Genomic DNA, 27,421 nt, shown 5'->3' on the forward strand with positions numbered 1-27,421 from the left:
GCGATAAAATGACAACGGAAAATCCAAAGGCAAACCAAATAGAGTTCCACGGCATGGAATGTACAGTTAGATGGCATACTAGTTAGCATACTAAATACCTATTCCTCAAGCTAACACATACACCAATTCCACAATAGACATGCTATCTATAAGAATGAGAAAACCACATTCATACTGAAACTTAGCAGCCAAAATACAGAAAGAAACGTTCATCGATCAAGTGATTAGTTTGCAGATAATACATTATCTGGTATTGCAAAAACAATACAGGCCTTATTAGAATGAACAATGGAACTCAATATTGAATATTGATGGGGGTTTTTCAACAGAGCCACGCGAGATTAAAAAAACGTTGATAAATGTAAACGACAGCAATGCACTGCAGATCATTACCGTTGCCATTTTTTTAAAGAAATTTGAGACATTCACAAATATATTTTATTCAGTGGAGGTATGTATAACGAGATGTCTTGTGTCAAGAACAGAGGAAAATGTCTACTTTCCATGGGAACCGTAATCTGTCTGCGTGACCTCAAAAGTTCTACCATGACTTCAGTAAATACTTAGGAGATAAACATACTGTTAATTAAAGTCATTCAGATGTATATAGTCACGTTATATACCTCTGATTTTCGAACACAGTATGTATTTTTTTAAATCTTAATAACGCGGTTGTGGTAGAATCGAGATAAACATACTGTTTTGGAAAATCAGAGGTATATAAAGAAACTATAATAGCTCTCACACATGGGGATGATGTGCTCTGCCTGTGCGCTAGAATTGAAGCTCTGTATGCATATATACGGATGGAACAAGAGAAGTTTGGTGCAGCCAAATATGCAGACAATGCGCAATGTCGCGTTTCTTCTGGGATGAAGCATGGCTATACCCCTGTTCAGTATAGAGTGAGTGAGTGAGTTTAGTTTTACGACGCACTCAGCAATATTCCAGCTATATGGCGGCGCTCTGTAAATAATCCAGTCTGGACCAGACAATCCAGGGATCAACAGCATGAACATCGATCTACGCATTTGGGATACGATGACATGTGTCAACCCAGCCAGCGAGCCTGACCACCTGATCCCGTTAGTCGCCTCTTACGACAAGCATGGGTTACTGAAGATCAATTCGATCCCGGTTCAGTATAGAAATATTAAATTGCACGATAATCATTGAGCAACTTGTCAAATGTCACGACTGTGGAATCACTCCTCCTGGAACTTCTACTCGATTTGCGTCCTTGTCGACGTAAAAAGAATCCAGGCTTTCTTCTGGGTTATGATGAATCGAATTCGCGATGATGCTAGGGCCACGGGCCTCTGTTACCTGGACGAAGGTGCCTGATGAGGGTATCGGTTTGAGGCTATTCGACCAGCTTTCCTCACACTGCTCATGCATGCCTCCGTGGACATGCTGCAGGCTGCACAGATCCCTATGGTCTGGCCTACCACTGGTTGAACTGTTCTTAGCCCCTCCAAGATGATTATGACTAACTGCGCATTCCAAGAGTAACCCCAGTATCCTCTTAAGGAGCATACTATGATGGTGCCTGACCGTTGTCCGAAATCTTAGTTACTAACATTCGATGTTGTGACATTCAGTATAATTATGGTCAATGTTGTCCTTGGTGGTAAATTGATTTGATTTGTAATGCGTTACCGGACGTTCTCTTTACAACGTCGGAGAAGAGTGAAATTATATGACGAACGGACAATGCGCATTACCGAAGTCTTATCGGAATGTTCTGTCCTCGGGAGGATATGTTGGTAGCTTTGACGAATTGTTCTTTTCTGCCTGTTTAGTAAGGTGTTACCGTCAGATGTCCTCGTTTGTTTACGGGGTTTCAAATTTAGAATTAAATATCTGAACTTTATAGCTTTATCAGCTGATTCTTGGCATTGTTCATTGAAGTTTAACTTTCATGTATGGCCATTCCAAACTGACTTCCAGCATCTTCATGATCTAAGGACATTACGAATCGATGTCTATATTAGTAACACCATTTTATCTTTACGTTACTTTACTTTACCGTTTACATTATTTGGGGGACATTCTGTATCCATCGATAGAGACTCTTTGTCGTAAAAATGAAGGTCTTTGATTAATCCATGCACAATGAATCATCATGTAAACAATCCACCATACATTTACCTGTTGCTGTTGTAAGACATCTGCGTGTAATCTATGAATCGACGAAGCGATGTATGAAGTAAGACTAAAAGAAATTGTATGATATATATGTTCCCCAGTACAATCAAATTGCTCCGAAAACCTGAACACTCTCACGAATGATGGTGCTGATTATGACCTACCATATCATGTGCTTTTATGTGCACAGATGAAGCGTATCTTCATTTTACAAATACATCAACTGTACATTCAACTTAGAGACATCGTTACAGTCTCCGAAATTAACACATTTACTGTTTTCCCAATGCACATAATGTTCACATTTGAATCGCACTATGTCCTACCAAACTACTGGAACATATCGGCAGGGCTATGGTGACCTCTCAGATCAATAGTTGTCAAACGGGATCCTGAACAACATATTTGACAGATGCAAGTACTCTAACCAATAGCATTCGGATATGTCATCTTTCCTCCTTCAAATCCAGGATCTCTTCAGCCGTGTCATGTCGCTTCCCAGGTTAATGGGCATCGTCGCTGCCTTTGAAAGTTTACTCGACTAATGAGAAGACTTAAGGCATGATCAGCCTTCACTGCGCTGTCAATTTCATGCGCAATGTTGGTTGAATAAAATAAGGATATTATAACACAGCGGTACCATCACTGTCATTGCTCAATTGTAAGGTTGCGATTATGGTTTTAGTCAACACGGCAATGATGTCATTGTACGGAATCTCATAAGGTTAGGATCGTGAATGTGTTTGGAGAGGGGGGGGGGGGGCGCAAGTTGCAGAGTTGTGTCGTTAAGCGTGACAGAAGTGTCAAAGTAAGCTCTCGTGCCCTTACATAATCGGGAAAGCTGCTTAAAAGCGATGTTACACCTAACCCTCTCATTTACACTCAAGTAACAAGCATGAGATCCAGTATAGAATCAGTAGTTATAGTGTCTCCGCTGCAGGCCGATTTTTGGTTTGGTGTTCCATGTATTAAAGATTCTATTCACTCAAAACGTCAAGATATTTTCCACACGTTAATCGTACAGTAATTACAAAAGTATACCTTGACTCTGTGTATTATTATCTTTGTAAGTTTCCTCGAGAATATGATCTAATAATATACTCCCCGATAATTTGACATTGAAAATCTTCTCAGTGTTATAGGACTGTGACAGAGGAATGTATATACATCATTTGGTTTTCAATGGCGGTAGCTGAACGGTCTGATGCAAACAAAACTACACAGGTCTCACCAATGGACTCATCTACTGATTAAATCACTTGAAGCCCATGAAGGCAATGTGAACCATAAACAGTGGGTATCAAGAAACTATAAGCTGACGGTACGCAAAGACTTTCAATACAGACATGTTAACCTTCGACACTCTAGAGCATGTTTGTGGTCCCCGGCCGCGTCATACCAACAGACGTTAAAATATGGTACTTGTTGGTCCCTGCCTGGCGCTCGGCATTAATGGGTACAACAAGGACTGGTCAGCTCGGAGGCAGTATAATGTGTCTGAGTGGGATATTTATGCTTCACTGCGGCATGGTATCTTAGTGGGCTAGCACTATAAAACCAGCTTAAGTCTGGGCTAGTACAAGCAGCCGCACATACACATACACACACATGCACGTCGTCATGTGAGCGAAATATTCTCAAGCACTACGTTAAACCCAATTTCACCTCACCTCACCTAGAACATGTTTGTTTACTTTGAACACAGACAGTTTTGAGTATCACGTTCTTCTCCTAAACAACCTCGGAAGCCGATTCAATCACTTCAGCATGTAGTAATGTCATCAAATAGTGATTTGGGTTATCTTCTGCCAGAACCTCCGCGTTGATAGAATCTTATGAAAATCAATGAAACTGAATATAAAGTGGGGTTTTTCAGATGTCATCACACTATTGAGCCTAATGGACATCAATAGCTATGAATAATAGTATCCATACATCCAATAAGGTAACTTCAAATCCTACCTTTGTCCACGACCATGATCTCTTCATCATTGCCATTATGTATTATACATAAAGGTATTCTCTAGAAAAAACACACGATCTCAATAACTTATCAATGTTGATATATTTCATTGTGGCCCTTGTCTGAAAATAACTGCTAAATATACTTTTCACCACTCTCCTCTCTTCCTGTAATTTGAGTGTGATGAAAATCTATGTATTTCCACATTGCTCTGATATTACAAGGATTGAAAGGACAGCATCTTCACAGATATGGACAGTACGCGTTTTGGCACATCAATCCTTTATGAATGTCAATACGGTTTATTTAAATCAGATACCCTCCATAAAACACAGCTACCTACATCCGACAATCAGTTGTGTATTGTTTGATTACAACATTATACCAAAGTAAGTCTTAAGAAACGTATATACCTAACGCATAGCACTATTGTCGGAATTTGCTCGTATCTGAAGATTGGGGTGTTTGAATTCGAAGTTACCGGATTACATATCATTCACAGATCTTTGGACCATGCTACTTTATGACATCTAATGCCGTAAGAGAGAAACATCTCTATTGGTATCACATCTAACCTCTAGATAGCTTCATGTTTCCATGTTATTATAACATGTATGGTAAGAGGCAGCGATTGCAACCAAGAGTTTTGCCCTGTATGTTTGCTGTTGTGAGGGTCAGTTAGGCATTAAGAATGGCAATTCCTGTCAGATATAAATCTCCCATCTCACTTGGTCTCTATCTAAAATGTACATATTAAGAGACTAAGCGTCAGTCTAGCATTCTCCATTTAAGACTGGCGCAATCACCATAACATGTGAATGTGTAAGCCGAGTTAACGTGAATATATGATTGTACAATCATATCTTTTGTTACTGATTAAACCAATTACAAACAGTTACTAGTTTGCAGAGGTTTAATATTTTCCACCAACGCGATTTGAGGCTGTTCTTCACTGTGTACGTCGTAGTCGGGTGAATGAGTGAGTACTGTTCTGGTCATGGGATTTGATGAATAAATGCCTTGTCTTTGAAAATATACAATATAGATAGATATAAAAAAACCATTACTACATTAAACGTCCAGAAAAGACATGGTGTATTCATAGCAGGTGAAAAGGAATTAGTTAATGGATGAATGAATGAATGAATGAATAAATGTACAGACAGTCTCAGCCCTTTATCGTTGTGAACGAGTACAATGCATACATGTTGCACTACTTACATCCCAATATATTCTGCCAGCACCCACCACTGTATAATACCACAATAGTCACATTCACAATTCCACTATTTATACCAACAAGACCATAACATACATTTGTATCATTTATATATTTGCGCCAATTAGACACGCCAGCAAACCTATGGTCGTTAGTTCGAATCTAAGTATCCTGACCAACATATTTGACTCACTCTCACAATGTAACTGGATTGCCAATTTCAGGGTCGTTCTTCCCTGGAAACTATTTTATTAAATTTCTATTTTGAGAAATTCTAAGATCATTCTTCAGACCCCTTCTGTGTGATAAGTGGAGGACAGCCTTATAGGATACAAACCAGTTTATGAAGTGACAAACAGCAGTATCCTTCAAACCCTAGGACTGTTAAACGCTCAGCTCCTTTTTTATAGACTCGTGAAGATCCGGGTTAGAGATGGTCTTCAGCAACCCATGGGGTAACTGACGAGATCGGGTGGTCAGGCTAGCTGACTTGGTTGACACGTGTCCTCATGTCACATTTGCGTTGATCGATGCTCATGCAGTCGATCTCTGGATTGTCTGGTCCAGACTTGATTATTTACAGACCGCCACCATATAGCTGGAATATTGTCGAGTGCGACGTTAAACAACAAAGTAAAGTTCAACTCAACTGAATTTGTTCAGCTCTGTTCCACATAAAGGACCAGCGGTCTCTGAATCACTACTGAATCAATGTGCAGTAGCTGTCTAAGATTTGTTCAAATGTTGACAAAGAATTCGGCATTTCGTTATGGTGATAATGACGAAATATTACGTATTTTTCTTTTCTCATTTGTTACAGACCAAAATGGCATTGATCATGACACAAAACAAATCTCACCATAATGCTTCTCGGATACGAAGATGAAGAATCAGATTCTAATAATGTTGAAAGATCAACATTCAGATAACTGTTAAATGACGTGTTGATGATTGTCTGCGCGTGAACGTAAGGACTCAAGTCTCATGCTCTACAGTGAACAGTCAAATGGAACACAAACAAAATAACTATAGGAACGAAGACGTAGTTAGTATAAAGACTCATTATATCAACTGAAAATAACCAGCTGAATACCACAAGCACTGATTAATTCTTGTCGCAGACATATCAGGAGATCATTTAATCTTCCAGTATTTGGAAGACGTGCATCCAAGAATATGTAACCTGAATTGACATTTAAACACAGAACACACCCTACGCCTTTCTGACATGAAATTAATGAATGATGGTTGCTTGGTGAAGAATTTTCTTCTCTGCAGAGGAAAGGTGCAACGTTTCCACAGCTGCAACGTTTCAAAAACATGCTTCATTTCATGTCCGTGCATGCATGTGGGTATCTGCAAAAAAAGAGCGATACAATTCAGCTAATACAGAACCAGTTGTCTGTGTGCCTTTACAGTACAACACTTACAAGGCCTTAACGTTATTTGAGTACAAGAACGTTGTGAGAGCTTACTTTGGGAGGTAAGCTCATAGTGAAGTAGACCATAGACTGTATCCCTACATAGTGAAGTAGACCATAGACTGTATCCCTACATAGTGAAGTAGACCATAGACTGTATCCCTACATGGTGAAGTAGACCGTAGACTGTATCCCTACATGGTGAAGTAGACCATAGACTGTATCCCTACATAGTGAAGTAGACCGTAGACTGTATCCCTACATGGTGAAGTAGACCATAGACTGTATCCCTACATAGTGAAGTAGACCATAGACTGTATCCCTACATAGTGAAGTAGACCATACACTGTATCCCTACATAGTGAAGTAGACCATAGACTGTATCCCTACATGGTGAAGTAGACCGTAGACTGTATCCCTACATGGTGAAGTAGACCATAGCCTGTATCCCTACATAGTGAAGTAGACCGTAGACTGTATCCCTACATGGTGAAGTAGACCATAGACTGTATCCCTACATAGTGAAGTAGACCATACACCGTATCCCTACATAGTGAAGTAGACCATACACCGTATCCCTACATGGTGAAGTAGACCATAGACTGTATCCCTACATAGTGAAGTAGACCATAGACTGTATCCCTACATGGTGAAGTAGACCATAAACTGTATCCCTACATGGTGAAGTAGACCGTAGACTGTATCCCTACATAGTGAAGTAGACCATAGACTGTATCCCTACATAGTGAAGTAGACTGTAGACTGTATCCCTACATGGTGAAGTAGACCATAGACTGTATCCCTACATAGTGAAGTAGACCATACACTGTATCCCTACATAGTGAAGTAGACCATACACTGTATCCCTACATGGTGAAGTAGACCATAGACTGTATCCCTACATAGTGAAGTAGACCATAGACTGTATCCCTACATAGTGAAGTAGACCATACACTGTATCCCTACATAGTAAAGTAGACCATACACTGTATCCCTACATAGTGAAGTAGTCCATAGACTGTATCCCTACATAGTGAAGTAGTCCATAGACTGTATCCCTACATAGTGAAGTAGTCCATAGACTGTATCCCTACATGGTGAAGTAGACCATAGACTGTATCCCTACATGGTGAAGTAGACCATAGACTGTATCCCTACATGGTGAAGTGACCAAGTAGACCATAGACCATAGACTGTATCCCTACATAGTGAAGTAGTCCATACACTGTATCCCTACATGGTGAAGTAGACCATAGACTGTATCCCTACATGGTGAAGTAGACCATAGACTGTATCCCTACATGGTGAAGTAGACCATAGACTGTATCCCTACATGGTGAAGTAGACCATAGACTGTATCCCTACATGGTGAAGTAGACCATAGACTGTATCCCTACATGGTGAAGTAGACCATAGACTGTATCCCTACATGGTGAAGTAGACCATAGACTGTATCCCTACATGGAGCGTACAGACATGATCTGGTATGTCAGTACAAGAACGTTGTGACAACTTACTGTGGGTGGTAAGCTCAAAAACGTACGCATGACTGCGAACAAATTGTCTCATCTCATAATATGTCAAGTGAGTGACCAGCGACCTCAGTACGCCACATACTACGTTCTGAAACAATCACGTTCACAGTGGTGAATTTCCAAACTCCATGAGTGTAGATAAGGTACAAGTGATAGTTGCTGCTATGTTGTTAAACATACTGTTATAAGTTGCCACAATCATCTGCTTGTTTGATTGTTTGTTTGTGTAAGGCCGCACTCAGCAAGAGGACTCCAGCTAGATGACGGGACAGTTGTTGCTATGTTGTTAGAAAGGCTGTTATAAGTTGCCACAATCATCTGCTTGTTTGATTGTTTGTTTGTGTAACGCCGCACTCAGCAAGAGGACTCCAGCTAGATGACGGCGGTCTGTAAGTAATCGAGTCTGTCGCCTCTTACGACAAGCTTGGTTTGCTAAGACCAAATCTAACCTGGATCTACAGATATCTGACCAGGATGCACAACTCGGGTTTTCCACTCGGTCATACACACCTACGTAACATTTCATATTTTTGCAATACGTTTTTTAAAATTGCAATGTCATTCTTCAAGTACATCCCATTTGGGGTTTGTGCAAGTAGCATCCTCAAATCTACATAGTTGATGACATTAACGGGATACATGTTAACAACGAATTAGACGTTTAGATATATTCTTCCAAGGAAGATCAGTGTATACGGGTTTAAGTATGAAACGGTTACTCTTGTCGAAGAGCACATGAAATCAGATAGCAGATATAAAATACCACTATAATATGTTTGATTAGAGATCGCCTTCCGTCAGACGAATGAGCGAGGCGCTGAACCTTATGAGGAACTTAGATTAGATGCATCATCACAAAAACTGAGACATCAATACACGTTTGTGAACCTCGCATTTTCGACGGACAGATAAACGTATATATTTTCATCCTGCTTTCATAAACAAATCGCGATTGCTAGATGTCCTTGTGTTGCCGCAGGCCGGGGGATGAAATGAACCCATATGAACAGTAGAGTAGGACTACAGTCAATCCAAAGTGGGGTGTCCCACCTACAAAGGATTATATCCCAAACTGACCTAAATATATCGCGCGCCATTGGACGATAGACACTGAAGCGGCCATAGAATCTGCTGATTTATCACCGCAATGGTTCACGTTTGATTAAACCGGTTTTAATTTCGGCTGACGCACCAGAGCAAGATCAAACTGGGAAGGAGATGTTACCTTCCCCATCTTGAGACATCTTGCACCAACAGCATGGGTTGTTGTTCATGCTGTCATCACTAGTTAGTCATACAGTGCACATATTCCAGGCAGTGCACATATTCCAGGCAGTGCACAGTGCACATATTCCAGGCAGTGCACATATTCCAGGCAGTGCACATATTCCAGGCAGTGCACATATTCCAGGCAGTGTAGACAGTCCGGGGTATTTTTGATTGATTGATCATGTGTCTTGGTATGCAAGATGCGTTACCTAAAAGCTTAGGACGGAGGTATCATTACAAGCAATATCAGGTACATTAATAACCCCTCTGCGTCTCAAGATTAAAGTCATGACGAGGACGGGGAGGAATTATTTGAAAGTGGTCATCGTTGAGATGTACTGCTAAAATACCGCGGCGGGGCATCTGAACGCATCACAAAAACACAATTTAATTTCACATGCTGCATAAACAGTACAGCGGCAAGTTGACGAAGCCTTCAGACATGTCGTTGTTTTAATTTGCAAGAATTTGAGGCTGAAATATTCAGCTGCAAAATGACAATGCCAGGCATATCGAGTCTATGTCACGCTTTTTGCATGCTTTTTGACATCTGAAGTTCACACACCTGATATTGAATATTGAAGAACGGTTGATTATTCTGTAGCCTCTGAAAACTCATTAATCTCAACCTAAACTTTGCTTACGTTGCCATGAAATTCAGTGTCTCCGCGCCGTGGGTATGCTGGAGACTGGAATGGCCTAAATGAAGTAGCCGGATATTTTAGTATGCATCGAAACACAATCTCATCTCTATGGAGACATTTTAAAAATAACGGGAACACGACAGATTTCCCTCGGACCGGAGGTCCACGCGTGACGTCACAACCACATTCGGCTGACCCGTCTAAAGAATCGATTCCAGACAGCCAGTTTGACCACTCAGTTCCAGGACTGTACGGAACCGAGAGAGGGAGCACAACATCCGTCCCCGACGGCCTGCAATACGTCGAATTTTGCTCCATCGTCACCAACAGCCATGTGTTGCCTGGCGCAGACAGCATCTACGATACCGGAGACAAGATCGGGATGGTGTTTTGATCACTCACGAGTCGAGATTTCATCTTGACAGCTCAGATGACAGGGAAAGGGTGTACAGACGGTGAACGGTATGCTGACGTGTCCGCTGTTATACGTCGACAGTTTGGTGGAGAAAGCGTTACGCTATGGGTGGTATATCACATCACTGTCAATGGCAAACTGACAGGTCTACGATACAGGGATGAAATCTTTGTGCAACAGTTCATTCAAGGCCTAGTTCAATGTTGAAGTTAGGTATTTTATGACAACCTACATTTCAATCCGGGGGCCTAAATGGATGCTGAGATGTGCTAGAAATCAGGGAGATGAAGGATCGATTTCCAGTACTACCCTCTGGTGTATACCGTGACTGATCGCAACTGAAGTTGAGTAGCCACACACTGATATGGTATCCTCATGTTAATAATGTTCGCGTGTATCTGAGTAAATCCGTTGGGTGTCATGTCTGTACGAGATGAAGCTCGCCTGGAGCAGCAAATGTGGTGGTGAAAACTGAGATAACCATTAAAGTGCCTTCCTCTTATAACCCCCACATTGCAATCATCATATATAAACTAGCGCCCAAAGGACACTTGGCAACTAAAAAAATAAATTGTTAAAAGACAGATACTTTCACCTGATCGTAACCAAGCCAAATTCAACAGCTCCCGCTATACTGTAGGCAACCTGGTCCAGTGATTCAGAATAACAGACCAGACAACAAACAAGCCAAGAATAGGCAGACCAAGGGAGACCACGCCCCCTGAAGATCGCTACCTACGCACCTTCCATCTGCGTAATATGTTCTTGCCTGTGACGTCATCGGCGTCGAATAAGTTGGACCATGTGGTCAGCAGACATACAGTAGCAAGACGACTATGGGAAGCCGGTATCAGAACCTACAGATCCTAGAGAGGCTCACCGCAGTTGACCAATGAACATTGTTGTCGAAGACTAAGATGGGCATGAACAGTGAACCGTTGGCGACGTCATAATTAGCTGCGGGTCCTCTTCACCTCTTCAGGTTCTGCATATTCTATTCTGATGACAGATAACGTGTTTATCGTCGAAGAGGAGAATGCACTGCTCGTTGTTGCGTACAAGAGGTCGTACCCTTTGTAGGGAGGCATTTGTGGTGACGAGTGGTAACTGGAATGCCGTACGCTACAGAGGTGAGGTCCTACACCCTGTCGTGTTTCCATTCCTTCGTTAATAGGCTCAGGATATTTTGTTCCAACACGAAAATGCTAACGGTGCACAACTTCCTTAACGTTAACAACGTTCATGTATTACCCTGGCAAGCTCGCTCTCCAGACCTTAATAGTGAGTGAGTGAGTGAGTTTAGTTTTACGCCGCACTCAGCAATATTCCAGCTATATGGCAGCGGTCTGTAAATAATCGAGTCTGGACCAGACAATCCAGTGATCAACAGCATGAGCATCGATCTGCTCAATTGGGAACCGATGACATGTTTCAACCAAGTCAGCGAAACAGACCACCCGATCCCGTTAGTCGCCTCTTACGACAAGCATAGTCGCCTTTTAAGGCAAGCACATGGGTTGCTGAAGACCTATTCTACCCCGGATCTTCACGGGTCTCCAGATCTTAATAACATAGAGCACCTTCAGGATATCATGGACAGGCAAATTTGACGACGACAAAGACTCCCAACACCCTGGACTCATTGTGGCCCTCCATGAAGAATGGCGACGCATCCCATGTGACGTCATCCGGCGACTGACGAATTCAGTGCGTAGGAGAGTATTTGCCTGCATTCAAGCCAATGGAGGTCACACACACTACTAGGGTGACAAATAATACCACCTATGGCCGAGCTGACCATTTGGACAGGTATTGAAAAAATATTGTGTGTACCCCACATGGACATTACAAGCCATTTCTATTTCATTGTTCATTGTATTGTTATGACTTAAGCACATATTGATGTTTACAATACCGTTTATTATGGTCATTTATGTTTGGCTGTTTTCTCGCTATCGAGCTTCAAATCGGCTGCCGAGTTTCTTCTGGACGTTAGTTTACATATACATTTCCATCCATCATCACTCACTCATCCATCATCCGATATGGCTGAAATACTGCACATGTGACTTTAAATCTTAACTCACTCACTCACTCATCCATCATCCGATATGGCTGAAATACTGCACATGTGACTTTAAATCTTAACTCACTCACTCACTCATCCATCATCCGATATGGCTGAAATACTGCACATGTGACTTTAAATCTTAACTCACTCACTCATCCATCATCCGATATGGCTGAAATACTGCACATGTGACTTTAAATCTTAACTCACTCACTCACTCATCCATCATCCGATATGGCTGAAATACTGCACATGTGACTTTAAATCTTAACTCACTCACTCATCCATCATCCATCATCCGATATGGCTGAAATACTGCACATGTGACATGTGACTTTAAATCTTAACTCACTCACTCATCCATCATCCGATATGGCTGAAATACTGCACATGTGACTTTAAATCTTAACTCACTCACTCACTCATCGATCATCCGATATGGCTGAAATACTGCACATGAGACTTTAAATCTTAACTCACTCACTCATCCATCCATCATCCGATATGGCTGAAATACTGCACATGTGACTTTAAATCTTAACTCACTCACTCACTCATCCATCATCCGATATGGCTGAAATACTGCACATGTGACTTTAAATCTTAACTCACTCACTCACTCATCCATCATCCGATATGGCTGAAATACTGCACATGTGACTTTAAATCTTAACTCACTCACTCACTCATCCATCATCCGATATGGCTGAAATACTGCACATGTGACTTTAAATCTTAACTCACTCACTCACTCATCCATCATCACCCGTGTTAGAACTGGTCTTCAGTAACCCATGCTTGTCGTAAGAGGCGACTAACGGGATCGGGTGGTCAGGCTCGCTGGCCTCCATATAGCTGGTATATATGTGCGGCGTAAAACTAAACTCACTCACTCACTCACACATCCATCTTCATCATTTCATGCTGTTTTCATTATATGTTGTCCCTGTCTGCAGTTGCATGTCAGCCCACTAACATCTTCAATCTTCAATACCCTTAGCAGCCTCTGATCTCTCCAGCTTCACCTGGCCTCCCACTTTCTATCTTAGCTGTCTTCGACTTAACGTAACTGTCTAACATCCGACTTCTTTTCCGTCACCTACCCTCCTCATGCATTCTGCATGAATTCTTGTAGAAGGGAGGTTCTCTCTTTTCAGGTGAGAAACATTTCAGTATTCTTTGTTCTGGAAACAAGTGTTAGTATAAAAGGGCGTCACTAGACTTCATAATAGCAAAATATATTTAATTACAATATTATTTCATATATTCCCTAAAATATTTACCAGCTCAGACATGTTTTGTAACATTGACTGAGCCCATGTATTCAACCATGTGCTACAGCCATGTATAAATACTATTCTGCATGAACTCTATTGAAGGGAGTTCTCTCTTTTCAGCCTTTCCCTAATCTTTAACATTCAAATAGACATCTTGATCAAGAACTGCCTTTTTCTGACCAGCAGACCAGTGGCTGGACTTTCACAAACCACTCCCGTTTACATGTGCTTTTCCAAATTGTTGTCTTTATTCAGTTTTGCCTTGTCTACACTTTACGTGCACATAAAAAGTTACTTATAATGACACTTGCATTGCAGTTTTACTAGAGCCAATCAGGTACATACAGCGTCAGACACATCTTGTATAAAACGGCTTTCCAGGGCATTGTCCAATCGCCAAAAAAATCGCAATAGGTTAAGCAGTAGACACTGAATTATATTCAGTATATAGGTGCTTAAACATGTACTGGTGTCCTCTGGGTATACTCATATCGCTATCTGACCATAACTTTCACACTGAAAACGTTATACTCATATATTGTATTTGAGTATAACTCTCTTACACTGAAAACGTTATACTCATATTATATTGTATTTGAGTATAACTCTCTTACACTGAAAACGTTATACTCATATATTGTATTTGAGTATAAATCTCTTACACTGAAAACGTTATACTCATATATTGTATGTGATCATAACCCTCTTACACTAAAAAGGTAAAGCCATTAATAAAATAATGAGAAGTTAGTTGAATCCCCCCCACCCCACCCACACACACACACACTAATTATTGACCTATCTACCTGTGTAACGACCTATTGTGAGGATGATCTCTTAATCAGTTTTTCGACCCGTGAAGATCCGGGTTAGAATATTGATCTTCAGTAACCCATGCTTGTCATAAGAGGCGACTAACGGGATCGGGTGGTCAGGCTCGCTGACTTGGTTGACACATCTCATCGGTTCCCAATTGCGCAGATCGATGCTCATGCTGTTGATCACTGGAATGTCTGGTCCAGACTCGAATACCGCCGCCATATAGCTGGAATATTGCTGAGTGCGGCGTAAAACTAAACTCACTCACTAATCAGTGTTTCGAGGTGACACAACTTTATGGATATCAACTTCTTTATTTTAACAATAGCGACGTTTCGGTATAGGTTCTTATACCGTTTTCAAGCATATGGGGGAATGATGGGGTACACCAGTTTATATACAAGATAAGATAATGCGATAACAATAACAAAGGTGGGGAAACATGATGAGCTACAATGACATGATGATGAGCTGGAGATAACAAAATGAGATGAGTGGGATTACCATGACAATTAGTGAATGTAAGTTAATTAGCCAGAAGCCAAGGTGGTGGGGGGATTAATTAGTGAGAAGCCAGTGGTGAGGAATGTGAGTATGAAGGTTGATTGGAAGCCAGTGTGGGTTGAGTGTTTAATTATTTGTGGATTAGGTGGTTGTAAGCTGAGGGGATGTAATAGCCTTGATCTCTGTTAATAGAGGGATTAAAACGTAGTATTTGTAATGCTTCGGCAAATTTACGCTGAGTGTAATCATGTTTGTTGTTTGTAAGTGTTTTGACAGTGTCCCAGTTGATGTTGTGTTGAGGAAATTATGTGATGTGTTCCGAAATAGCTGATTTGGTGTCTGCTTTGTTTGTGGATGTCTTATGTTCAATGATGCGTATGTTGAGTGGTCTGGATGTTTCACCAATGTAGTGGCTGCCACAGTCGCAGCTGATGTTGTAGACCACACCTTTAGGCTGTTGTTGTTTTGTAGTGTGTTTCCTACCGTTTGCCTTGATGATAGTTTGGAGAGGTGTGGCCGTGGAGAAGTATATGTCTATGCCTGCTTGCTGTCTAAGTAAGCGACTGATGTGATGTGAAGTTTTGCCGATGTAGGGTAGTGAGATGCGAATGGAAGCGGAGTCGGGCTTGCTAGTGGTAGGTTTAGGTGCTGGGTTGAGGGTAGAGTTAATGACACGGTCAACAAGTTTAGTGGGATAGTTGATAAGTTGGGGAAGACATGGCGGAGGTGTTTAAGTTCAGGTTGAGGGGTGACAGAGGATAGGTTGAGTGCTCGGCGGGTAAGAGTGGAGATAATGCCTGTTTTAGTTCTGAGAGAGTGGTTAGAGTCAAAGTGGATGTACTGGTCAGTGTGCATGTTTTTGCGGTAGGCAGTGGTTTGGATAGTGTTGTCAGTGGTGTGAGTGACTAGGACATCGAGGAAGGGGAGTTGTGAGTTGGTTTCAGTTTCGATGGTGAATGGGATACGAGGCTGCTGTTGGTTAAGGTGCTGGAGGAGGACAGTGAGGTCATTATTTTGAGGGAGGATAACAAAGGTGTCATCAACCTTCCTGAACCAGCAGGTTGGTTTGATTAGTGAAGTGCTGAGAGCATGCTGTTCAAAATCGGTCATATAGATTTCAGAGAGGATGGGAGAGAGAGGGGAGCCCATGGGTAAACCATGGATTTGCTCATAGAGGTCATCACCCCAGGTAAAGTAGGTGGAGGTGATGGAGTTAGAAATGAGCTGAATGATAGAGTCAGTGGAGAGGTTGTCAATGCGGTGGCGGAGGATGTGCAGGGTTTCATTAATGGGGACGCTGGTAAACAAATCCACAACATCATTACTTCAAATTTTGCCAGGGTCCGTAACAGTCTTAAGTTTATCACAAATTTCAGCAGAGTCTGAGATATATGATTCAGCAGTTTTGCCCAGAGGGGCTAACACTTTGGTGAGATGTTGGGCAGTGTTGTAGAACACTGTGTCCCGTGAACATACTAACAGTCTCGCTTTCGGAGTGTTCTTATGAATCTTCACAGTAGCCTGATCTCAAAGGTGTCACGTAGATCCCCACCTTTGTTATTGTTATTGCATTATCTTATCTTGTATATAAACTGGTGTACCCCATCATTCCCCCATATGCTTGAAAACGGTATAAAAAGCCAATACCGAAATGTCGCTATTGTTAAAATAAAGGAGTTGATCATCCAAGTTGTGTCATCTCTATACCAGCAACTTCTAGAATGCCGCTCAAACAAATAATCAGTGTTTCACCATTTCCAAACCCGTGAAGATCCGGGTTAAAATTGGACAAGCGGGATCAGGCGGTCAGGCTTGCTGACTTGGTTGACATATGTCATAGTATCTCAACTGCTTAGATCGATGCTTAGATGTTGATCACTGGATTGCCTGGTCCAGAACCGAAGAGTTACAGACCGTTGCCATATATCTGAAATATTGCTGAGTGCGGCGTTAAACAGCATGCAAACAAAAAACTTTCAACTAAAACTAGCATCTGTTGTTACACTACAGTGTATCCATCATGGCAGAATGACAGACGCTATATTGTGCCTTGTGTGACAACATATGCAGCATAGAGCAAACTCCGTGAAGACAGGATTAGTGTCTTCGAGGCACCTACTTCAATCCCATCACCACAGGATTTTGTTCCTTTCGGATACCAGAGTGAGTGGATTATGAACTTATATGAAGTGGGGAACAAAAAGAACTCAATCATTACGGCTTTGGGGTTTGGATTCAAGTCGAGGTAAAACTAAACTCTGTCAAAAAAGAAACGCAACCCCTGTATTTTAGAGATTTTGATCTGAAGTTTTAGGACGACACGGCATTTTTATTATTTAAGACAGAAGTCTGAAATTTGGCAGAATAATAACCCAGATGGGCATGTTTAAAATTGTCATTTCAAAAGTCATCTCACAGACACCAGTTTGTCACCAGGGGGGGCGTCTTTCTCAGTATCTCGTATGAGCACCACGCGCTGCAATCACTGCACGGCATCTCCTTGGACAAGAACGGATAAGACGCCGGATTCTTTCCTGGGGAATGGCTCTCCACTCCTCCTGCAGTGCAACGGCGAGCTGTTGCAGCGTCTGTGGCGGCGGCTGACGTTGACGTACGCGTCGATCCAGAGTATCCCACAGGTGTTCAATAGGGTTGAGGTCTGGTGATTTAGAGGGTCATGGCAAGACATTGACGTTGGAATTCTGCAGACAGTTCATTGTTGCACGTGCAGTATGAGGCCGGGCGTTGTCCCGTTGAAAATCTGTGTCTGTTGGTCAATAATCGGGAGAAGGTGAAGCTCTAACACGTGGTTGATGTAACGTTGGGCTGTCAGGTTCCCTGGAACGATCACCAAGTCTGATTTCTGGTTGTATGAGATGGTTCCCCAAACCATGACGCTTTCTCCGCCAAATCTGTCCACCTGTCGGACGCAGATGGGCGCAAAACGTTTATGACGTCTCCTATACAGACGCTGTCTTCCGTCGTGACGTTGCAAAGAAAACGTGATTCATCAGAAAACCAGATTCGCCTCCAGTTTTGTAAAGTCCGTATCCTTACGTTGTTGCACCACCTGAGTCGTCGGCGTCGATGTAGGGGGCGTAGTACAGGTCCAACAACTGGTCTACAGGCACGTAAACCCGCTTCTTCAGACGGTTCCTAATCGTTTGAGCTGACACTCTCCTCAAACCTGGTATTTGTGTGGCAGTCACGGTTGGTAGGGCATGCCGATTACGCAGGTGATGGACCCGGATGTACCGATCTTGAAGGGGTCGTGATTCTTGGCCTTCCACTTCTCGGGCGATCGTTGGTCAAATTGAAGTTGTTGTAGCGGCTCCAAAGTCGGGATATCGTTGTTTTGTGAACATTTAGGTGCCGTGCAACAGTTCCAAAACTTTCTCCGGCTTGAACACGACCAATGGCGATATTTCGGTCGGCAGCACTCAATCGTGGCATTTTTAACACAGCTTTTCGGCGACAAATGAATGAATATAATACGGAAGCACATGGGCTTTTTATACACCCCTACATTAACTGCCATTTTCATGATTTGCATGTGTTGTTTTTGTGCGAAGTCACCATGAGGGTCATTTCATGCGTTGTGACGGAATAAGCAATAAAATACACTTATGCGTACAAATGCAGTTGTTTGGATGGTAATCTTCATTAATTACGTGTATCATTTCAATACATTCGAATAAAATTTAGTTTGGAAGCAATAACTTCATTCAAACGAATTTTTCATATCTGAGGACAGGGGTTGCGTTTCTTTTTTTGACAGAGTTTATTTGAATTCTCACACAAATTAAGGTCGTTTGTATCTGTGTGTCAACTCAGCTCAACCACGTACTCATTATCATGCATTTCGCATTTCCGTTCTTCATGACAAAGGAGGAAATATCTGGCAATACTTCAGAATCCGTTTGATAACGTAATTACAACATGGCGTCAGTGTAAGAAGCAAACTGTCCTTATTCTGAGTCTATTTACAGACATGGGTCAAGGTGTCTCTAGGATAGTTTAACAAGTAATGAGATATTTCTCTGAATCTAAGTCACAACGACCTGCATTTGTAGAACATATGCATTTAATAGCAAATCAAACAATCAAATTAACGTACAAGTATTACATTTTAAAACTCTTGAACATTATCAATATGCCTTTAGTAAAATAGCCTTTCAACCTGCGGGATGTTTTATTGGGCGTAATGACGGAACTGTCAGTTACTGATGCTGATGGACGCATGGACACTTGAGACCTGAGACCTGAGGACAATGTGCGGATATCACAAGAAAGGTCACATCGAGACAAGAAACAGAGAGTTAAACACATCATCCAGAATTGTTCTATTGAATCTCACCCAGTGTGTGATACCAGCACTTATCACATCCCACTACCAATTGCCAAACATCAGCATGTTTTGTCGTGTGTTTCGTATTCTTGTGTCTGTTGGTGGTCAAAACTGTCTTTGCGTTTTCGCAATAAATATTAGTCGATGTTTCACTTGAACCCGACATATGCTGCTTCTCAAGCAATACAGCAAAGGGGAAAAGTTATTTGACATCATTTTCATAACAACACACCAATTGTCCTTCCGATAATACACGGGGAATCTTTGCATGAAGCCATAATAGCCAGGCTCGGGCTGCCGGTTACTTGTACATCGGATGTGATTCAGTCGGCGGCAGTAATTATAGGCATGGTTAGTTTCTAATCATTCAGAGAGAACTAAATGTATTAGCTGCTATTTTAGTATATGTGGGGACACCCTGACATGGAGGTCGTCTGTGGTGTATATAACTGATGGCGCACAGCCATATCAGAGATCAATGATGTCAGAAGATCAAGGTCAAGGTAGTCTGTCATTGTAACATATTAGGGATTGTTATACATGTCATCCAAGTATCAGCCACATTACACTATTTGTGCCTGACTTCCGCATCTAGTTTTTCATCCGATTTCACCTGTTCACCTCGGGCAGTGTATTAAAGGCGCTTCAGAACTTCTCTTTAAAGCTAGGGGCATAATTTCAAGAATGAAGGTTTCTGATACAACGATCTACACACCAAAAGTTTATATTTTGTGCCTGCATTGTTTAATGGCACCGCGTCCAGAGGAACTAAGAATCAGGTTGTAATTACCTTTCATTAAAAAGTATTGAAATGATTAGCAGTTACTCCTGTTTCCTGTTACTCAAACCTTGAATTGAAATAAATGACTGCGATCCCTCGCCCAGCATCAGTTACTGTATATTAAACCAGCGTGTGGTAACGGGAACATAACGACATGAACACTATACCTGAGGACATATCTCACAATGCCCGGATAGATAGGTAGCTAATCATTTGGTGATAGACTAGCAAATCTACAGACGTATTAACACCTTAAATGGATTTTTTAAAATGTCAAATGATAAGTCTTTTCGAGTGTTCGTGTTGAAAATAAACTTAAGGTGTAAAGTATTGAAGTCAGCAGTGGCTGACGTATGTAATGCGTAATGCAAGGTTTATCTCAGAGGATCAAGTCTACAAACAGATCCTCCCAATCTATGCACGATACATACTTGTAGAGGCCCCAAAACAGGGGGAACCTGCTTCAGACCGACAACAAATAATGCATGAAGTTTAAAAAAAAACTCATAAAATTAGTGGCCCGGGGAGTATCTCATGTGATGTCGCAGAATTTACAAAATGTCATATTCACTTCTCATCCAGCAGGACACATGTCACCGAGTAATGGTGTCGGCACTACCTGGCTCCATCGCAGTGGCCTAGAAATACTCATCTTGACCCTGGGAAATAATGACTGAAAGCAGGAGAATCGGGGAATGAAGGCACCTAAAGGTTGATCAGCTGATCCTTAGTCGAATTTGTGACATATGTTTTTCTGACTAATATATGTTTATAGAAGAACGTTCAAGTGGAAGAGAATAACTGTACCATGCTAGAGAAAATATACTCAGCCGATAAAAACTTGATAAACTGAATAGCAAAATGGATGTAGTGTGTGCCCTACATCATCCAGGCAACAATAAAGAATGGTTTGCGGCATCCTTCCATAGGAAGAATAATATATACATGATGTGGCATCACCACACAGTCGTTTTGTGATTGTCTGTGCTGACACTCCACCTCTGAAGAGATGTTAGCTTGACGAGGTAGCAGTGATAAATCTAAGATGACCCAACCTGATTTGTACGTCATCTTGCTGTGATGTCACACCCGGCGTCGCAGGCTTTGGACGATCTGTCCTCAGGCTGTGTATTGTCTTCCGACAACATAGGGCTCGTGCAACTGTTGCAACGACTTCTCCAACATTACGCTACCCATGACACTCTCACTCTGCCGATATGTTAGTCGCAGCATTCTTCTTTATTAAACGTGCAATTGTGATGCCTTTTCCCGTTAAGTTATATATGTGTGCTTGCATTACAATGTACATGCGGTCGCTAAGGTGATCATAAGGCTGTACGTGGTCGTTGTGTTTCACGCTTTGTGATTAGATTATTCGCGTCTGTGGCCAAGAGCAGCCAACATGTCATTGCCTTGTCGTGTGCACGGCACAGCAAGAAACTAAACACTAAACAGAATCACCCCCTAATAATTATTACATTAATGGCAGTGCCAAGTTTCAATTGTAATGAGCGTATATCTGCGTTCCTGCATTTGTAACACATGTTTAAACTACACCTGACTGAAGTCTTGGTGTGGTCTTCTGGAATGTCTTCTTTGGAATTCCGTCTTGGGAATCTGCATGCACAATGTATACAGCTGTGAAATGAGATTTCTGAATCAATCAAGCAGAGGTTGAGGATGAATGCGCCAACCATTGTTGGCACGAGATGAGTTTGTGACGTCAGTGTTAGAGTCTATCTGGAGTAGGTTGATGTTAGTATATCATTTCGGAACCGCAGTTGATCAGTATATTTACATCTATATATTTGAAACATACCATTCTCGATTAGCGCTTATTAGCTCCGTCTACCATGGTCTGCACTGGTTACCAATTAAGATATTTAAATAAATAAACAGACATGGTATTTTGCAATAATAAACTCGAAAGCCGATTCTGTTTTGCATGCATTGCCAATAATGTACCTCTTCGATAGTTCACTGCAGATTCATAAAATGAATATACGTCCGGAGTAAGTCAAGCTTGGCATGTTGTTAATGTGAGATCATACCTGAGCCTACCGTCCACTCCTGATTCCAAACGACAACAAGCAATCTATCGCATGACCGGGGAAAGCAACCGGATCTGAACACGGGTCGTATGTGTTTGGGATATGTTCCAAAGGTTACATAATACCCGCAACAAACAGCTCCAGGGGATAGTAGGGAAGACCGGGGTCAGTTGGAATACTTTTTACATACCTTTTTGTAATTCGATACTGGTCGACTTATCACAAAGTAAATCGGTACTAATTACTTCATTGGTATCTTGGCTTTAAAGGTTCATTTGAGGTTCACTATCATGTCGTTACAAGGTTATGACGTATTAAATGCAATGACTGCAAGTGTTGACCCTAATTGTAACAGGTGGATGGGTCAATTGTAACAATTTAGGTTCAAATGCAACGATCTGTTTATTTTCCAAATTCAATCAAAATATAATGTGGAAAGATTACATTTTAATCAATTGTAAATAGATTAACAGTAAACCATTGTCATCATCGACAATTAAAATGTTGTTGGTATAAAATTCTTGTTTTGGTATAGCCCAAATATAATAAAAAGACTAACACCAAAACCTTTCACCGGAGGGATAATTCTTTTAAAACTGTAACATTGAAACTGATAAAACTAGTATAGAACCTTCATCATCATTTGATTTTCAAGTTCAAAAGCAGGAAATTCTTAATTTGGTAATCCCAAATTCTATATGAAAACACTATAAATCTATTTTCAAAATGAAGATTTTCAACTTAAATAAAATCCGCAATAAAAAAACATTAAACCTTCATAATCATTTGATTCACAGTTTCATGTAACACCAAAGGAAATTACATGGTGACAATTGTAACACAGTGTTACAATTGTCCCCGATGGTAGTAGCCATGTTTCATGCCACGTTAACGTCTTTGGGCTTCTCAAATATTTCAATTTCAAAATATGTCGCAATACCTAAATTCTTTACTTGAAAAGTAATCTCACACCAAACAAGATTTATAGCATTAAGAACGTTTTATTATGTTTTCTGGAAAAAAAATACTTTTGTGAAAAGATTACTTATGTGAAAAACGATTGTTCGTCAACTGTATCTCGCCGTGTGCGCGCAGCTGAAAAACGCCTGGATGGGTACCGCAGGAAAACAAAGGGAAGTAAGTCTAATCACCTACACTATGCTGAAGCGAAACATTTTAGGGTAATCGCCCATGTTACAATTGCCCTGTGTTGCAATTAACCCCAGTCTCCCCTACTTGGTAGAAAGGAAGTTGTTTGTATCGACAGCGTTTATTTGCAGACTCTACAGTTACTACATGGACGCCAATACAAAGTTTTGATATTACACTATGCGCTCACATAGTAACCATTGTAGGTTTCCCTTGATTATTTGACTAAGCAATATAATTAAATGTGCTTTAATTGAAATATGCATGTAACAGATCATTCACGTCGACAAGTTTGCTGTGTTGTCCTGAGCGAGAGACCCATAACACCCTCTAAGCCTGTTTGGCAATAAGTGTTGCTATCCACGGCCAATAAGTTTATCGTTTTTTCACAATACAAAGGGATATCGATGATTATTAACATTTCATAAATATCCCAATAACCAGTAAGAGTTATATTCATACAATCCGAATCTTATCATACAGGTTAATATGCTACAAGTAAGTGGTTAGAACCAGTATTTGAAAAGCTCATACTTATTCTGAACCGTGTAAAACCGCGCTGATGGATAACACTCATGGTTGTTGAGGTAAATGTGCAGATCTATAAAGCCAACGTCACAACACCATCCTTACAACACGAACATTATAATTAAGGCTTCGATTTCGACTCTTTTTTCATTCGACCTACATGTTTATGTTTCATATAGACTTTTAGATTCTTTTCAAGTTGTCACTGTTTCTCGTGACAACAAAATAACGATTACAAAACAGTACTAAATCTGCAATATTAAATGAGATCAAATGTGATTTAAAATTTTAACTGAAAAACTTACTTCCAAATGATCAAAATTATGAGGTGAAAAAGACGAAGGAATCACGAGGCATTTTTAGATAGGTAATCTCATGGATCTTGGGTAGTCTTTGAGATCAAAGCATCCACTGGAATTTTCTCTGACCTTAAATACACCACGGTTGCATTATAGCTTGCGTCAAGTTCTTCACAAAGGTGACAGGCGTATATGTGGGAAGGTCGGGTCACCTTGACAACACTACTAATTAGACATGACAAAAGCTCAGTTGAACCTTATTTTGGTTTTTCTTTCCATTCCCTTTACGTAAGGCAGTATGTCAGCAGCACCAACCATTGGTTCCTGATTAAGGAAACAGCATTTTACACTGAGTACCTGACCCCGATTTCTCGAAACAAACTTAAGTCTGAGTTTTGTCTTAAGTTAGAGCTTTTACTCAATTTGAGAGAATGCATTTCCCAGAATGAACTGAAATCGACATTAAACTCAAACATAGTAGACAATTTGAGTTTAGTTGATAGATTACTTAAGTTGTTTGGCGTTTGTATTTTTTAAATGCAGTTGAGTTAAAAATTCAGCGGTTTCAGATTGCCAAACTCAGTTTGAAATTTGAGTAAAAACGTAAGTTTGTTTCGAGAAATCGGGGCCAGGTTTCAGCATTACTTGTCAGTATGTAAAAGACGACTTATGTGATCGAGCAGTAGGGCTTGCTGACTTAGTTGACACATGCCATCGTGTCCCAGTTGCGTTGATCGATGATCATGCTCTTCATCACTGGATTGTCTGATCCAGACTCTATCATCTACAGACCGCCGCCATAAAGCTGGAATGTTGCTGAGTGCGGTGATAAACAACAAACAAACTTGACAGTAATTAATAAATACACTCTTGCTTGTAATATGTTCTTAGTAGGAAGTCAGAAACGTGCAATAGAATTTATAATTAGCAGAATTCATCACGATCTTGGAAAGATTTATGTCACTCGTATATACAATGACACATTCATATACTGTCCTGCGCATGAGAACACTCAACTGGCTGTTTATAAACAATTAGCTTGATGTTTTTCTTTATCACTCAAGTAATTTGCTGTTTGTGATGGCAAATCGGTCTGTCCCTTGACGCAGCCACTAATTAACTGTACACTGAAACATGCAGCATGTTGGCCTCTTTCCGTGACAGCAGCAAGGGCATTCAATCAGCAAAGGCCGAGGAAGCCTCGAGGGGTAACCAAAGACGAGTTCTTTTGTGACCTTTACGTTTCATATGACAAATGCATTATCAAAGGGTAAAAGGTTAAAACAATAAGCCATCGAACACCTTTGCCCATTTGTGTCACCCAAGGGAAAAGCCAGTGAGGGCAAACTCCATGTGCGACCATAATATGGTCGGCATAAATTTGGCAAATTATGAAATATTATCAGCTGATCACGGATTTAGTATATTACCTTTTTATACCAGTTATTAAATCACACAGAGGAAAGCTTCTCATCATGTTTTGGGGTTTTTTTTGTTCTGTTTTGTTTGTTGTTGTTTTGTTGTTTTGTTCGTTAAAATCGGAAACCATTTCCGGAGACGGGGATGACCGTCACTCGGTTGACATGTAACCCACCAAGATGATCAGAATTACATTATAACATAAAAACATTCATGCTCTCTATTTGTCAGAACGTATTTCGTAATCGAATCACGAATCTCATTTTTCCGGGAACAGTCATTCAATTCCATTCACTCTTTCCTAACTGACTGAAATAAAACTGAAAAATCAAACAAGACCTTATTTGACAAATATGGTTTAGCTAATGGGACCCCACGTATAAGAATATTGTAGCTGACACTCTATGACTTCGACGACATTTTCATTTTAGATAAATTTGCAGAATCTGATTTTCTATGGATTTCATCTTGATGAATAATTTAAGGTGCCAAATAAATTTAAAATCTGTCAAAGACCTGAAATTAACACACCAAATACAAAAAACGTGTGTAATAAAAACTTTACGTTTCTAGGCTTGAGCAACAAAAAACATTGACAACCCATTAAATTTATCTGGTCAATATATGTCAAAATGACTTTAAGCTAATAAAATCAACCAGCGGCACTGATTGGAGAATAAAACGCTTTCAAACATACATAACATGCATTCATTCAGATGATAATAAACTCCATGCAATATGACGCCCTTAAATGTGCACTGCGGGCAATGTCTGGTTCCTCCCTGAACACAGTACCCCTTCAATCTGGAACCATCTGCCACTTTTTGTATGTACCAATCCCATACTTTAGGACCGACATATTTCCAAAAATCCCAGTTTCAAAACAAATCTAAATCATACATTGTTAAAAGGAAATAGGCACAAAAATGGCAACTGCCCACACTGCAATTCCCTGAAGATCTCAATCATGTTTTCTATTGCTCTCCTATTTATCATATCCTTCTTACTCAACTTTTTTCTCTTCACTCCAATTGCAATAACTATCTTTCTTTACATTTTACGCACCGGCAGTCTTCGCATCAATTACAATCATTAATTAAAAATGCCTATGTGAAATATTTTAGAACACATAACAAATTCATGATTCAAACAACATTTAATTCATATCCGAGTCGAAATTCTCAGAGGAGACGGTCTTTTATGATGTCCGCACACCACAGCCAGGCTATTCGGGGAGATAAATCTGTAATAACTCGATTACCACGCCAAGACCGCCAATGACAAGACCATTTGTCGTCCCATCATTCCAACAATCACATTATCACCACCAGCCGCCCTGACCTACCTACCTGTAATGTTCATATATTATCTCCCTTTCCTTCATTAAAAGGTCCCCGTACCTTTAATATTAGCCAAAAGTATATACATTATATGAGCATGATCCATGCTTCACATTCAAAACAAAAGTGTACATAATATACAAGCGCGCCTGGCCAGATCTACATGTATTGCTGTATCCGTACATGGGTATGAAAGCCTGGCAAGGACCACGTATGGTTCA

The sequence above is a fragment of the Haliotis rubra genome, unplaced genomic scaffold (assembly GCF_003918875.1).
Source record: "Haliotis rubra isolate DU_JTF1 unplaced genomic scaffold, ASM391887v1 Scf1018, whole genome shotgun sequence".
NCBI classification, from domain to species: Eukaryota; Metazoa; Mollusca; class Gastropoda; order Lepetellida; family Haliotidae; genus Haliotis; species Haliotis rubra.